This window comes from Heptranchias perlo, chromosome 9, assembly GCF_035084215.1.
Source record: "Heptranchias perlo isolate sHepPer1 chromosome 9, sHepPer1.hap1, whole genome shotgun sequence".
Lineage (NCBI taxonomy): Eukaryota > Metazoa > Chordata > Chondrichthyes > Hexanchiformes > Hexanchidae > Heptranchias > Heptranchias perlo.
Genome location: NC_090333.1, coordinates 81,715,012 through 81,732,186, shown reverse-complemented (window position 1 = coordinate 81,732,186; position 17,175 = coordinate 81,715,012). Strand labels below are relative to the sequence as shown.

General features: G+C 49.7%; 1 pseudogene; it reads left to right on the top strand.

Moving 5' to 3' along the window:
• Nucleotides 1–4,053: 4,053 nt before the first annotated feature.
• Nucleotides 4,054–4,213, top strand: LOC137326048 (U2 spliceosomal RNA; annotated as a pseudogene).
• Nucleotides 4,214–17,175: the final 12,962 nt, after the last annotated feature.

Here is a 17,175-nt window from a genome sequence, read left to right as displayed (position 1 = left end):
AATTGTAGTGGTGAGAGTACATATTTCCAGGGGACGCCTGTTCCTTTAAGTGGGCTAAAGTGTCTTTGACAAAAATGAAGTGTTTTTGTAGTTTTGGTTTGGTGGCTGTACCTTTAAATCCATAAGCAGATAAAGAAAAACGACTGTAGTTCAAATTCCTGTCCCAAGCTTAACCCGATACAATGTTCCACGTTTTGTTGGTTACCGTTTCGAGAGAGGAATAGTTCAAACTTAAACACCACTGAGTAATTGGTTCTGTTGGTATTTGACTGACAGGTCCTTTTTGAATTTAAGTGGTCAATTATCCGGTTGGGAGTTGGGGGGGTGGGGGGGGGAGAGAGGATGGGGTGGGATGTTAAAATTGCAAAAATCTGAAACCCTATCCCGACTCCAACCTCCCGTGAACACACCTACTTCTGGTTTAATGGCAGTGGATTTGGGTGTGGCTGAGTAGCCTGCTCTGGAGAGGCGGGTCAGTGATTATAATATGTGAAAGAGGCTCATTTCATGAGATTTTGGCAGCGATTTGAAACTAACGCCTTCTGTATAGGTTTCCCGGGGCTCGGGACACTTGGCAGTGAAATGGAGGTGAGATTGAGCGACGGGGATGGTTAAAGGTCAGGTGTTCCGATATGAATAAAGGCTCAGTGCGAACAGCTGCTTTCTCAGTTCCTTCTGGGAGATGGTTTGCTGAGAGTTCTTGTTGTGACAGACTTATTTGTACAGTCTGGAGGTGTTCACACAGAGAAAATCGGGTTGGAGCCAAGGCTGCTTCAGAACGGACTTCGGAAGAGAAAGATAATCAGCATCAGCAGCAGCAAGGGGTGTGTTGTGGTGGGAGCAGCAGGTGGACAACAGAGAAGTGGACAACAGAGAGATGGACAACAGAAAAGTGGACAACAGTGAGGCATCAATACACCTGGTCCAGACCAGACGGGTCCGTCCGTTCCAGGATAGACTTCCTGTTTGCATCCCCGATGCTCAAGGTCAGATCCACCAAGGTCACACCGGTGTTCTTCTCTGACCACTGCCTCCTCCTGGCCGACTGTCACCTACAGGACGATCAGGGAGTGGGCAGGAGGACATGGAAGCTGAACGTGAAACTGTTGACCCCGGGAAACATTGAGGAACTGAAGAGGGATTACAAAGGTTGGAGAACCGTAAAGCCCCTCTTTGATTCCCCAGTGGACTGGTGGGAAACCATCAAGACGAACATCAAGAGGTTCTTCATCCTCAAGGGTGTTCAGAAGGCGAGAGAGAGGCAGATGGAAACATCCCGACTCCAGAAAAGCATGCAGAATCTTCTCCTGCTGCAGTCGATGGGGATCGATGTCGGGGAGGAACTCAGAGAGGTGAAGGACCAGCAAGCCTCGCTCTTTGCCTCCGAGGCCTCCAAGATCATCTTCCGGTCCAGAGTCCGCTCCGTGGAGCAGGATGAGACTTGCTCGTGTTTCTTCTTCCAAAAGGTGCACAGAGAGAGCTCTGTGTTCAGCAGCCTGAAGGAAGAGGACGGCTTGGTCACGTCCTCGCAGCCCGACATACTGAGGATCTGCAAATCCTTTTATGCCGGACTGTACGATGCGAAGCCCACAGACAGCACGGCCTCCCAGTCCTTGTCGTCTATCACGGAGGTTCTAGACGACAGCAAGCGGGAGAGTCTGGATCACCCGTTAAATCTGGACGAACTGACAAAGGCCGTCCGTTCCTTCGAGAAGAGTAAGACTCCCGGAAGCGACGGCTTACCGGTGGAGTTGTACTCAGCTCTGTGGGACTGGATAGGCCCAGTCCTGCTGGAAGTGTACGGGAGTATGCTTCTGGCAGGCAGCATGTCAGACTCCACGAGGAAAGGCATCATCACCCTCATCTACAAGCAGAAGAGAGAGAGGGAAGAGATCAAAAATTAGCAACCCATCTCACTACTTAACGTGGACTACAAAATTCTGTCCAAGGTCATCGCCACCCGGGTCAAGACAGCCCTGGAGGTGTTGATCCAGCCCGATCAGACCTGCGCCTTACCCGGCAGGAAGATCTCTGATAGCCTGGCACTACTCAGGGATACGATCGCCTACATACAGGACAAGGGGGTGAACATCTGCCTGATCAGCCTGGACCAGGAGAAGGCCTTTGACAGAATATCCCACACGTACATGATGGACGTGCTCTCCAAAATGGGGTTTGGGGAGGGAATCCGCAATTGGATCCAACTGCTCTACACAGACATCAGTAGCGCAGTTTCAATCAACAGGTGAGAATTAGAAAGCTTTCCGATCAAATCTGGAGTCAGGCAGGGCTGTCCACTCTCCTCCGTCTTGTTCGTGTGTTGCATCGAACCCTTTGCCGAGTCCATCAGGAGGGATGCGGGCATAAGAGGGGTGACGATCCCAGGCAGCGGAGGTACTCAGGTCAAGGCCTCCCTGTACATGGACAATGTCGCTGTCTTTTGCTCGGATCAGCTGTCGGTCCGCAGATTGATGAGCATCTGCGACCAGTTCGAACTGGCCTCAGGAGCCAGGGTAAATCGCATCAAGAGCGAGGTCATGTTCTTTGGGAACTGGACCAACTTTGTCCCCTTCACCGTCAGGTCGGATTACCTGAAGGTGCTGGGCATCTGGTTCGGGGGGGCCAGGGCGTGCACCAAGAACTGGGAGGAGCGTATTTCTAAGGTGAAGCAGAAACTGGGACTGTGGGACCGACGATCCCTCTTGATCGTGGGCAAGAACTTGGTCATCAGGTGCGAGGTGCTCTCGGTGTTGCTGTACGTGGCGCAGGTCTGGCCCATACCTCACTCCTGCACCGCGACAGTCACCCGAGCCATCTTCCACTTTATCTGGAGATCAAAAATGGACCCTGTCCGCAGGGACACGATGTACAAATCTCCAGAGAAAGGGGGGAAAGGCATGCCCAACGTGGCCCTCATCCTGATGGCCACCTTTGTGTGCGGCTGCATCAAGCTGTGCATAGACCCTCGGTACGCAAACACAAAGTGTCACTATGTGCTGAGGTTCTACCTGTCCCCGGTGTTGAGAAGGATGGGCCTGGCCACGCTGCCACGGAACGCTCCGTCCAGTTGGACCGTTCCGCCCCACCTGTCCTTCGTGGAAAGGTTTGTGCAGGAAAACACCTTTGACCACAAGGCGATCAGCAAGTGGTCCGCACGTAACGTCCTCGAGACCCTGCGGGAAAAGGAGATGGTGGATCCTGTCGGTTGGTTCCCCGAGCAGACTGTCAATGTCATTTGGCAGAACGCCTCATCGCCAGAGCTTTCAAATAAGCACCAAGACCTAGCTTGGCTGGTGGTGAGAAGGGCCCTTCCCGTCAGATCCTTCATGCACTCCCGGGCTCTCAGCCCCACCGCGCGCTGTCCCAGAGGAGGCTGCGGTGGAGACGAGACCATCACCCATCTCCTTCTGGAATGTGCCTTTGCAAGGAAAGTCTGGAAACAGATGCAGTGGTATCTGTCCAGGTTCGTCCCGAGCAGTTCCGTAACACAGGATTCTGTGCTCTATGGGCTGTTCCCGGGGACGCACACTGAGACAGACATCAACTGCTGCTGGAAGACCATCAACTCGGTGAAAGATGCCCTTTGGTCTGCCCGAAACTTGCTGGTCTTCCAGTGAAAGGAGCTGTCCTCGACCGAGTGTTGCAGACTGGCACATTCCAAGGTCCAGGGCTACGTGCTCAGGGACGCACTGAGGCTGGGTGCGGCCGCCGCAAAGGCCCTGTGGGGAAAGGCAACCGTTTAGAGCCTTCCCGCCATTGTATACCGAGGGGCTGCAATCAGGGAAAAACCCCCTCGGGCAGAAAGTAAAATTCAAATTGCTGTAATGTACCTGTAATGAATCTGCAATGTACCTGTAATGAATCTGTAATCAATAATCTGAATTGAGTGTAATGCAGAGGCATCCTAGAGTGTGATGAACTGTAATTATGTCCAATGTGTTCATTGAACTGTACTTGATGTAACCTGCAAATTGTATAATCTGTATTGTGTACATTTGGAATGTGATATGACAACTGTATTGTATGTATTGCTGCAAATTTTATGAATAAAGTATATTTTTTGGAAAAAAAAATCTGTTCTTATCAGTTTAATATCTGATACGTCCCCTATTTGGGGACCATATATTAAATTGATTTTTGGAACAGGGAGATGGAAAAGGGGCTTGCTCCGTCCACTCCAGTATTCCAGTGTCTCTGGGAACGGTGCACCTCCCTGTGGGGAGATATTCAAAAAGAAAAACAGGTCTTTCCCAGCATCTCTGTACGTGTGTATGTATTATTACTGAGAATAAAGCTGATATATTGCACTTACAAAAAGACATTAAAAAATAGTGAGGTGGACAACAGAGAGGTGGACAACAGAGAGGGGAGCAACAGAGAAGTGGTCAACATAGAGGTGGACAACACAGAAGGGAGCAACAGAGTGGGGAGCAACAGAGAAGTGGACAACAGAGAGAGGAGCAACAGAGAGATGGACAACAGACAGGTGAACAACACAAAAGGGAGCAACAGAGAAGGAAGCAACAAATAGGTGAACAACAGTGAGGGAGCAACAGAGAGGTAGACAATAGAGAGGTGGACAACAAAGAGGTGGGCAATAGAGAGGTGGACAACAGAGGGGGAACAACAATGAGGGGAGCAAAAGTGAGGGGAGCAACAGAGAGGGAAGCAATAGAGAGGGGAGCAACAGGGAGGGGAGCAACAGGGAGGGGAGCAACAAAGAGGTGGACAACAGAGAGGGGAGCAACAAAGAGGTGGACAACAGAAAGGTGGACAACAAGGAGGTGGACAACAGAGAGGGGAGCAACAGAGAGGGAAGCAACAGAGAGGTGGACAACAGAAAGGTGGACAACAAAGAGGTGGACAACAGAGAGGGGAGCAACAAGGAGGTGGACAACAGAAAGGTGGACAACAAGGAGGTGGACAACAGAGAGGGGAGCAACAAGGAGGTGGACAACAGAGAGGGGAGCAACAGTGAGGTAGACAACAGAGGGGGGAGCAACGAAGAGGTGGACAACAGAGAGGGGAGCAACAGTGAGGTGGACAACAGAGGGGGGAGCAAAAAAGAGGTGGACAACAGAGAGGGAAGCAACAGTGAGGGGAGCAACAGAGAGGTGGACAACGGAGAGGTGGACAACGGAGAGGTGGACAACAGAGAGGGAAGCAACAGTGAGGAGAGCAACAGTGAGGGGAGCAACAGTGAGGGGAGCAACAGAGAGATGGACAACGGAGAGGTGGACAACAGAGAGGTGGACAACAGAGAGGTGGACAACGGAGAGATGGACAACAGAGAGGTGGACAACAGAGAGGTGGACAACAGAGAGGTGGACAACAGAGAGGTGGACAACAGAGAGGGGAGCAACAGAGAGGGGAGCAACAGAGAGGTGGACAACAGAGTGGTGGACAACAGAGAGGTGGACAACAGAGGTGGACAACAGAGAGGTGGACAATAGACAGGTGGACAACAAAGAGGTGGATAACAAAGAGGTGGACAATAGACAGGTGGACAACAGAGAGGGGAGCAACAGAGAGGTGGACAACAGAGAGGTGGACAATAGACAGGTGGACAACAGAGAGGTGGACAACAGAGAGGTGGACAACAGAGAGGTGGACAACAGAGGGGGGAGCAAAAGTGAGATGGACAACAGAGAGGTGGACAATAGACAGGTGGACAACAAAGAGGTGGATAATAGACAGGTGGACAACAGAGAGGTGGACAACAGAGAGGTGGACAACAGAGAGGGGAGCAAAAGTGAAGTGGACAACAGAGAATGGAGCAACAGAGATGGGAGAAACAGTGAGGTGGACAACAGAGAGGAGAGCAACAGTGAGGTGGACAGAGAGGGGAGCAACAGAGAGGTGGAGAACAGGGAAGTGGACAACAGATAGGGGAGCAACAGAGAAGTGGTCAACAGAGAGGGGAGCAATAGGAAGGTGGACAACTGAGAGATGGACAACAGAGGGGAGAGTAACAGGGAGGTGGACAACTGAGAGGTGGACAATAGAGAGGCGGACAACAGAGAGGGGAGCAATAGGAAGGTGGACAACTGAGAGATGGACAACAGAGGGGAGAGTAACAGAGAGGGGAGCAACCGAGAGGTGGACAATAGTGAGGTGGACAAAAGAGGGGTGGACAAAGAGAGGGGACCAACAGAGATGTGGACAGCAGAGAGAGAAGCAACAGATGGGTCAAGTTCGCAGGCGGAACTAACCATGTAACAGACAGTCTCAGCTTCCCTGCCCTCTCGGAAGAGCAGTGCTTCCGAACGCTGAGATTGTCACGTCAGGTGGGCACAGGCATCTGCAGCCACCTAGATGAAGACCTGCTCCCTTCTGGACCTGGTGGCAGTGAAAGTCACGACTGCCCTCAATTTCTTTGCCTCTGGCTCCTTCCAGTGCGTTACCGGAGACATAGCAAGGGTCTCCCATTTGGCTGCACGTAAATGCATCAGGCAGGTGATGGATGGATTGTTTGCCAGGGCTGGGAGGTATGTAAATTTCCCCTGTGATGACAATAGCTAGAATGTGTGTGCACTGGGATTGGTGTCTCTGGCTGGCTTCCCACAGGTGCCATCGACTGCACACATGTGGCAATCCGAGCACCACCAAATCAACCAGGAGCATTTGTCAACCGCAAGAGATTTCATTCCATCAATGTTCAGCTAGTGTTCAACCACAAGAAAAGGTCCACGCAGGTCTGTGCCAGATTCCCTGGGAGCTGCCATGATGCTTTCATCCTGCGGCAAGCTCAAGATGCACTTCAGGTCCCTGGAGACGCTCTTCAGTACTTGCCAGCGAGGGTCTCTAGGATAATCATGGTGTGCTGCGTTCTGCACAACGTAGCGCAGCAGAGAGGATTAGAGGTGGAGGAGGAACAAGCCGCTCAGCACTCTTCATCTGATGAGGATTCCAATGGAGAGGAGGAAGAGGACGAGGAGGAAGAAGAGGAAGATGGGTTCCCAACGCCAGACCAGCCGATCACATTGCTGCTCGGGATGCCACGAATGCCCTAATAGCTTGAAGGTTCAGTTAGTCACTCACACTGGACCAAAGTAACTATCACATCCCCCGTCCCCACCCCCAATCACACAAAGCAGTCCTGTAACCAACCATCCTCCCATTGCACATCCACCAATTGGCCCCCGTTAATTCATGTCTTCACATTCATCACCAAGCGACTGAAAAGATGAGTTGCCACTCGGCAGGCAAGAATGGGCAACACGGGAAAATGATGCAAATTAATACATTTTATGTCAATTAAGAAATTAACAATACTCACAAAACATTTTCATAAACATCCATGTGCATACCCTTGGTGAACCACAAAGCTTTTCTCTTCCTTTGTCTACCACTCCTATACGGTGAAATCCCTGTGGCTCCAGCAGAGATAGAGGCAGGCTACTCAGATCCCTGCCCTGACTGCTGAGATGCTTTTGGCTGACGACCTCTGGGTTTTGGAGCCCATGAGGGCCCCGTCAAAGACTGCTCCACCTGCACCTGTGCAGGAGCAGACTCGGCCATCGGGAGAAGAGGCATCATTGCCGGTACTGGTTGGGGTGGGGGGGTGACAGGTGAGAGGTGGGAGCACTTTGAGTGGGGTTCCCTCTTCCCCTTTCGCCATAATCCCTCTCTTGGGCCGGCGCAATATCACTCCCACCACTCTGCTGGACAGCAGCTCAGTGCAAATCAGCGACATGTTTTAAGGCCAACGCTAAGGTATCTGTCATCCTGTTTAAGGTGGCAGACGTGTTGGCATCCATAGTCTGCATGGCCGTGGTCATGGCCTGCATGAACCGATTAGAGTGCCCTGATTGAGGTTCCTCAGAGGAGGCCACTCTATCCACGGAAGACATTCTCGCAATGGCCTGCGACATCAATCCATCAATGCTTGAACTGGACTCCTCCATCCTCTGTGCTATTGTGGAAAGCGTGGCACGACTGTCAATACCTCGCAAATTTGCTGCTGTCCCTGTATGATTATCCATTTCATTGATGGCCCCTGGGGTTCTGTGTCCACTGAGCAGAGCTTGGAGAGGAGTGCACCATCTGACGCGGACGCTCCACAGCTGCCTCTGCCACCACTCTCTGCTCGTGCTGTGACACACCAGGTGAAAATCCAACTAACTCTCTAAGAGGACCCACCGAAGTGCTCGTATCTGTGCTGGTGCCTGGTTTGCATGTGTCTTGTGATGGTGCACTCTCAGCAGCAATCAGCTCCTCTGAGGAAACGTCGTCCGGAAGGTCCACTGGCTGCTGGTCTTCGAGTGATGGCCCTGGAGGAGAGAAGAGGCGGATACGAATTAGTAATGGCATTGTAAAAATGTTGCTACTTAGCATGATTAGGGTGATCGCATTTCACTCGGTGCTGAAATCAAGTCAACATGAATAAGTCTTGCATGAGATATGGGTCGGAGACATTAATCCTGTCATCCTGCAGCAATGACGTCCTGTCTCTCCATCTCTGATAGTCAGGGGCGCTGATATGTCACTCATCTCCGAAGCCTCCTGTTCGGAATTTGTGAGCTCCACGATCTGTGACGGGCCACCTTTGGTCCTCTCCGTCTCCCTTGTATTTTGCGCTCTCTTCTCCTGCAAGGGGGCACAACAGACCTATGAGTGTCTGTAAGGCACATGCGCATCCGATGGATGCAGTGCATTCGGTGAGGGTGACAATCAGGCACTTGAATCGCAAGTGGCACTGGCATGCATTTGAGGACGTGTGCTGAGAATCAGGGGAGCTGCTGAGGTGGTATCACATTACATGAGGATTGGGGTGAGTGACTAGAGGAAGGGGGAGGTGAGGAAGTGCATTGAAACACAACGATGGGTGAGGAGTGATGTGAATGCCATATGCTTGACAAAACAGAGTGGGGGTGGGGGGTGCACTAAAAGATGTAGGTGAATTTGCAACTTTGCTCACCTTTCCTGACCTGGTTAGGTCATTAAAACGCTTCCTGTACTGGATCCACGTCCTCATGATCACACTTCCGCTGCTCTCCTCTTAGGCCACCTCCAATCATGCCTTCTTTGTTATGGCAGCAGGTTTTTATCCCATTACTAGGGAAGAGGACCTCCTTCCTTGCCTTTACTGCACCCAGCAGTAGGTCCAGGGAAGCCTCTTTGAACTTGGGCGCAGCCTTTGCCCTCCTCGATTCCATTTCTCAATTTCTACTTAACTGAACACAATCCATGGATCATCGAACCTTCTCCACCATTGCATCTGTGAAGTGGGCCTTTTAATAGTCGAGGTGAAATTGCGTCACGTGGGACCGCATCACACCTACTCGCGCAGTGGAGACGCGAAACCCAGAAGTAAAATAATAATGAGGCATCCCCTCCCTGTTGAAATCGGGCATTCCATCGTGTCCCACGATGTTGCATGTTTGTCGCCTGCTATCGTTCCCCCCGCTAATCAGATCCCACCTCTGCGTTATTATCGGGCCCAGGGAGTCCCAGTAATTCTTTTCTGGGATAGAAAAAGAACTGTTTCAGTTCGAAAATCTCTGAAAGAAAGAATCAGTCAATTCAGAATTGGTGAAAGAGACAAAAATCAGGCTGCAGCTTTCAGGAGATAGAATCAAGAGATAATTTAGGTTAGTACAGGTTCCCACAGTGGTAATAAATATAAGGAAACACTGGGGCCAGTTTTCCTGGGCCCCCTCTTCCCCAGGGATGGACAAAGGGTTGCCAACTCTGGTTGGACGAATTCCTGCAGGTTTCATCACATGACCTCCCGCCTTGGACCGCCCCAACCCCCACACTCCCGCCATCCTCCTGGCTCACTGCCTCCCCACGGCCAAATGGAAAGGGAACAGACTCTTTGTTACCCAATTGGATTAATCTTGACTGTTAGTGAAACAGACTATTTTTCCCCCTCTCCAACATTTTTATAACTAATAAATAAAAGTCTTCAAAGAAAAGGACAAAACACAATGTTGGTTAAAGCCCCTGTGATTTTTCTCCTGGGTTTTTACTCACAGCGGTGTCCTGGAGATTAATCTTCAATTGCTGGAGACTCCAGGACAATCCTGGAGGGCTGACAACCCTAGATGGACAGGAGCAGTGGTATCCTGTCCCGCTCATTAACACGGCCCGGGAGCACCCAACAAGCAAGGTCTGCCCTCGGGCTGGACCTTGCACTTGGAACACAGCAGCAAATTTAAACAGCCTGCAGCTGCTCGTCAAGCCTCTGGGATTGAGACCGTCCCAGGCTGCCGATAGAGGTTACCAACCAGGCAACTGCGAGTGGGCCTGGGAGGGCGGATCTCAGACTTCAACGATAACACTTAGCTTTCTGTCTCCCCCCCCCGGGACCCCAAGGAACTTCTGATTGACTCGGGACCAGAGACCCTATTGCCAGGTTGCAATAGGCGAAGGGTCGCCAACTCTGCGTGGACGTATTCCTGGAGGTTTCATCACATGACCTCCCGCCTCCAACTGGCCCCCCCACCCCCCCCCCCCCCACACACTCCTACCATTGGTTGCCCGACATGTCCATCCTCATGGAGCCCTGCCTCCCCACGGCCAATTGGGAGATGAACAGACTCTTTGTTACCCTATTGGATGATTCGTGACTGTCAGTCAAACAGCCATTTTTTTCCCCCCATCGCCAATATTTTTATAACTAATAAACAAAAGTGTTCAAAGAAAATGTTTTAAAACAACACAATTTTTTAATGCCCCTATGATTTTTCTCCCGGGTTTTTTTGCTCGCAGCAGTGTCCTGGAGATTAATCTTCAATTCCTGGAGACTCCAGGCCAAACCTGGAGGGTTGGCAACCCTAAGTGGGTCATACTCCTGTGCTGGGGGTGGGGTGGGGGGCACCCAGCAAATGGAGTCCCAGGAAAATGAGGTGGGAAGCCATACCTGCGATGGGCACGCGCCCACTGCGTGACATGAAAGTTATTTGCAAAGTGTTTGCCTACTAATTTAGAGTTGCGATTCATTCGTTGTTTTTCTACTCCAGGAATTAGGTGGAAGGATTTCCACTATAAATATATTACTGTATTATCTGTCTCCTACTTATTTGTTTAGCTTTTGTTAAATAAATTTGCTTAGTAGTTTTAAATGTAAAATGAGCCCTGGACGTGTGATGCTCTATTCGCTCGACGAAGACGAGAGAGATTCTCGCGGGATAAATCCAGTAGCTAAATACAATTGACTGACAGGGTTTTCTTCTGTTTTGTTATCCCGGGTCCATTACTGAAAGCTTACCGAGATGCCAAAGCTAGGAAAGACACTCTCAAAGCTATGGGGAGTTGGGACTCGCCCATGAGAGTGATGGAAGATACGAGAGCTGAAATAATCTAGAGTGAAGACTGAAGAATCATGTGAAAGGCTCAAATTTCAAAGATCCTCGTCCCCGACCCATGATTATTTCACACTGAACACTTTAGGAAACATTGGAACAGGAGGAGGCCACTCAGCCCCTCGAGCCTCTTCCACCATTCAATTAGATCATGGCTGATCTGTACCTCAACTCCATTTACCCGCCTTAGCTCCATTTCCCTTGATACTTTGGCGGGATTGTATTGGAGGAAGTCACCAGACCTCTCAAGGCACTCAGCACCTTTCCTTCCCCAGTCCTATGGTGTGCTCGATGATGGCACTCATTGATAGATAAACCTCATTCTACTTGGTTGGGCCGAGGACACTGCCCTGAGGAACTCCTGCAGCAATGACCTCGGGCTGAGATGATTGGCCTCCAACAACCACCACCATCTTCCTTTGTGCTAGGTATGACTCCAGCCACTGGAGAGTTTTTCCCCTGATTCCCATTGATTTCAATTTTACTAGGTCTCCTTGGTGCCACACTCGGTCAAATGCTGCCTTGATGTCAAGGGCAGTCACTCTCACCTCACCTCTGGAATTCAGCTCTTTTGTCCATGTTTGGATCAAGGCTGTAATGAGGTCTGGAGCCGAGTGGTCCTGGCGGAACCCAAACTAAGCATCGGTCAGCAGGTTATTGGTGAGTAAGTGTCGCTTGATAGCACTGTCGACGACACCTTCCATCACTTTGCTGATGATTGAGAGTAGACTGATGGGGCGGTAATTGGCCGGATTGGATTTGTCCTACTTTTTGTGGACAGGACATGCCTGGGCAATTTTCCACATTGTCGGGTAGATGCCAGTGTTGTAGCTGTACTGGAATAGGTTGGCTAGAGGGGCAGCTAGTTCTGGAGTACAAGTCTTCAGCACTACAGCCGGGATGTTGTCGGGGCCCATAGCCTTTGCTGTATCCAGTGCACTCAGCCATTTCTTGATATCACGTGGAGTGAATCGAATTGGCTGAAGACTGGCTTCTGTGATGGTGGGGATATCGGGAGGAGGCTGAGATGGATCATCCACTCGGCACTTCTGGCTGAAGATGGTTGCAAACGCTTCGGCCTTGTCTTTTGCACTCACATGCTGGACTCCGCCACCATTGAGGATGGGGATGTTTACAGAGCCTCCTCCTCCCGTTAGTTGTTTAATTGTCCAGCACCATTCACGACTGGATGTGGCAGGACTGCAGAGCTTTGATCTGATCCGTTGGTTGTGGAATCGCTTAGCTCTGTCTATAGCATGTTGCTTCCGCTGTTTAGCATGCATGTAGTCCTGAGTTGTAGCTTCACCAGGTTGGCATCTCATTTTTAGGTATGCCTGGTGCTGCTCCTGGCATGCCCTTCTACACTCATTGAACCAGGGTTGATCCCCTGACTTATTGGTAATGGTAGAGTGAGGACTATGCCAGGCCATGAGGTTACAGATTGTGCTGGAATACAATTCTGCTGCTGCTGATGGCCCACAGTGCCTCATGGATGCCAAGTTTTGAGCTGCTAGATCTGTTCTGAATCTATCTCATTTAGAGCGGTGGTAGTGCCACACAACACGTTGGACGGTATCCTCAGTGTGAAGACGGGATTTCGTCTCCACGAGGACTGTGCGGTGGTCACTCCTACCAATACTGTCATGGACAATTGCATTTGTGACAGGTAGATTGGTGAGGACAAGGTCAAGTAAGTTTTTCCCTTGTGTTGGTTCGCTCACCACCTGCCGCAGGCCTAGTATTCAACTGCTTCATCAATGACCTTCCCTCCCTCATAAGGTCAGAAATGAGGATGTTCGCTGATGATTGCACAGTGTTCAGTTCCATTCACAACCCCTCAAATAATGAAGCAGTCCGAGCCAGCATGCAACATGACCTAGACAACATCCAGGCTTAGGCTCATAAGTGCAGGTAACATTCGCGTCAGATAAGTGCCAGGCAATGACCATCTCCAACAAGAGAGAGTCTAAACACCTCCCCTTGACATTCACCGGCATTAGCATCGTCAAATCCCCGACCATCAACATCCTGGGGGTCACCAGTGACCAGAAACTTAACTGGACCGGCCATATAAATACTGTGGCTACAAAAGCAGGTCAGACGTTGGGTATTCTGCAGCGAGTGACTCACCTCCTGACTCCCCAAAGCCTTTCCACCACCTACAAGGCACAAGTCAGGAGTGTGAAGGAATACTCTCCACTTGCCTGGATGAGTGCAGCTGCAACAACACTCAAGAAGCTTGACACCATCCAGGACAAAGCAGCCCGCTTGATTGGCAACCCATCCACCACCCTAAACATTCACCCCCTTCAACACTGGCTGCAGTGTGTACCATCCACAGAATGCACTGCAGCAACTCGGCAAGGCTTCTTTGACAGCACCTCCCAAACCCGCGACCTCTACCACCTAGAAGGACAAGAGCAGCAGGCACATGGGAACAACACCACCTGCACGTTCCCCTCCAAGTCACACACCATCCCAACTTGGAAATATATCGCCGTTCCTTCATCGTCGCTGGGTCAAAATCCTGGAACTCCCTTCCTAACAGCACTGTGGGAGAACCTTCACCACACGGACTGCAGCGGTTCAAGAAGGCGGCTCACCACCACCTTCTCAAGGGCAATTAGGGATGGGCAATAAATGCTGGCTTTGCCAGCGACGCCCACATCCCACGAACGAATAAAAAAAAACTTGGTGTTCAGTAGATGTTTTTGGAGGTGCACACATACCACAAGCCAGGCCTGTGGCGGGTAACCTTGGTTTCCAAACTTGCATTTCGTGTCCAGGGTCAAAACAATGGGGGAATGGAGGGCTGATGTAAAACGAAGGCATCATGATAGATGTCAAGAAAACAGGCATTAATCTGTGCAGATGGTCACAGATGGATTGGAATCCCCTGCAATTCATAAAGACTCCATTATTGTGTGGAGGAGTCCCCAGGGCAATGTGTTTACAATCTACGATGCCCTGATATTACAAATTTTCAGGTTTTGCATTAGATATTCTCTCCAGTTCCACATCGCCCCTCACTCCTGCAAACTTTATTTAACTTTAGCAAAGACTTCCTAACAGTGTCCGCTACAATCCAGAGCGCACCTTTTACTGTCCACGGCCGGACATTTGGACACCTCGATATCCGTTGCCGTAAAAGAGGCAGCAGGTGTGTGTGTGGCATTTTGGGGCCCCATTCCCTGTATTTAAGTCTTTAACCCCCACCCCCGACCCTCTCTCACCTGTTGTGGGGGGGTTAATATCGAGGCCAACTAGTTTGATGAAGGCAGGACTTTAATTCGGTGCTAAACTTCTTGTCTTTTTGCTGGTGCCCAGGTCATAATCAGGACAACAACAATAACTTGCATTGATACTGCACCTTTAAGATAGAAAAATGTCCCAAGGCGCTTCAAAGAGAAATAAAGGGAAAAAAAGAGAAATTGAAGCAAAGAAAGAGAGATTAGGAGGGATGGCCAAAAGCTTGGTCAGAGATAGGCTTTGAGGAGGGTCTTATAAGAAGAGAAGGAAGTGGAGGGGCAGGTTTAGGGAGGGAATTCCAGAGAGTGGGGCCTAAACGGCTGAAGGCATGGCCACCAATGGTGGGGGGTAGTTGCGGAGGGATGCACCAGAATCTGGAGTCAGAGGAACAGAGAGTATTGGAGGGGGGAATTGTACAGCTGGAGGATATTACAGAAATAGGGAGGGGTGAGGCTGTGGAGGGATTAAATGCAAGAATGAGAATTTTAAATTTGAGGAACCAGGAGCCAATGTAGGTCAGCGAGGACAGGAGCGATGGGTGACCAGAGTTTTAGATGGGCTAGACATAACGGACATGGGGAATGGGAGACTGGCCAGAAGAGCATTGGAGTAATTCAGTCTGGAGGTGAGGGACACTGGGATTTCTGCTCATTTGTTTTTTATTATAAGATGTTGTCTCAGTTCACTAGTCCAGAAATTTAAGCGGCCTTGTATGTTCTCCAGCTGAGTAGGCACCTGCCTTTCTTTGGCTCAGCACCCATTTTTTCCCCTTACACTTCTGTGAAGCATCTCGGGATGTTTTCTATTTTAAAGGTTCAAAGATTAACTCTTTGTTTTGCAGAATGCTTATACTGTGGTTTAGAATGGCCAACTTTTCTACATGTTCCCTTACCAGCATCCCTGCATTCTTCCTCATCCTCTTTACACGGAGCCTTATGAGGCTGTAGAATTCACTTCCAGGGTTAGTGGTTGAGGCAGAAACTATGTCAACATTCAAGATTAGATTGGATAGGTGGATGAAGGACAAGGGGACAAAGAGATACTTCATAGGGCAGGTAAATGTGATTAGGCCTACTTGCTCGTGTGGAGGGTAAATGCCAAATTGTCTATTTATGTATTGTAACTTCCAAGTGTTTCCTTGAAATAAGTCTAAGAGGAACTTCAAAAGAGACACCCATTGTGCAAAGGGGCTAGGAAGCTTCCAAAAAGGATATACCCAAATCCCTCCTGCTGAAACCCTTTGCAAGAGTTTCTGAAAGGTAAACACATCAAAGAACTGAGTTGCAAAAGTACCTGGTGAGAGCAGCGTGTCCCCTTAAAATGGTTAATACTTGAAATTGAAGCTTTCATGTTGTGAACACTCAGGTTTCTGGGGTGATCCATCGGCTTAATGATAGCATGCTTGCCTCCGAGTCAGTAGGTTTGTGGGTTCAATCCCCACTTTAGAGACTTGAGCATGTAATTTAGACTGACACTGCAGTGCAGTACTGAGGGAATGCTGCACTGTCGGAGGTGCTGTCTTTTGGATGAGATGTTAAACCGAGTCCCCGCCTGCCCTCTCAGGTGGACATAAAAGATGCCACGATACTATTCAAAGAATAGGGGAATTGTCCTGGTCTCTTGGCCAACATTTATCCCTCAACCAATATCATTAAAAACAGATTAGTCATTTATCTCATTGCAGTTTGTGGGACCTTGCTGTGCGCCAATTGGCTGCTGTGTTGCTCTCCATTACAAAAATGAGTACTCTTCACTGGCTGTAAAGCACTTTGAGGCATTCTGAGCTTGTGAAAAAACGCTGTATAAATGTAAGTTCTTTCTTTCATCAGGAACAGGGGTAATCCTGGTGAAAGGTACACAAATCTCGTTGACATCTAAAGGACGTCACTTCCTGGTCCTTAGAATACGATTACAAAGCTCCTGCCTGTTTCTCATGGACCTTCCACCATGCACTCCAAAACCCAGCACAAAGTCCAATGGTGCTACTAAATGGCAAAGATCAGGTGGAACAGAACGCCACCCAATTTCTTGCTCTGTTATGCAATAGAAAGCAGATATGGAATAACTGTGCCTATATTCAGCTCGAGTCTTTTATGTAATGAATCCGGTACATATCTTCTAATTGTTGTGGGAGGTTGGTTTTGTGCAAATTCTTCCAACCTTTGATTAGAGAGGGGGGCTGTTACCCCTGGCAGCACCTAACATGGTATGGTTTTGCAGACTGCGTGGGAATGCACCACTTCTTTTTGACCTGACATTATCCTTGATGTGGAGATGCCGGTGATGGACTGGGGTTGACAATTGTAAACAATTTTACAACACCAAGTTATAGTCCAACAATTTTATTTTTAATCCCACAAGCTTTCGGGGGCTTCCCCCTTCCTCAGGCGGTGTGGAAATGAAATTTTCGAATCCTTCGCATTTTAAGATCACAGAACAAAGCCTGGTGATTACTGCCCGTTGCCAAGGCAATCACAGTGAGCAGACAGAAAGGTGTCACCTAAAAAGGCCACCGAATATACAAACCTCCAAAAAAAAGAGAGAGAGATAAGGAAGACAGTCAATGACCTGTTATATTAAAAACAGATAACATTTGTTCGCTGGTGGGGTTACGTGT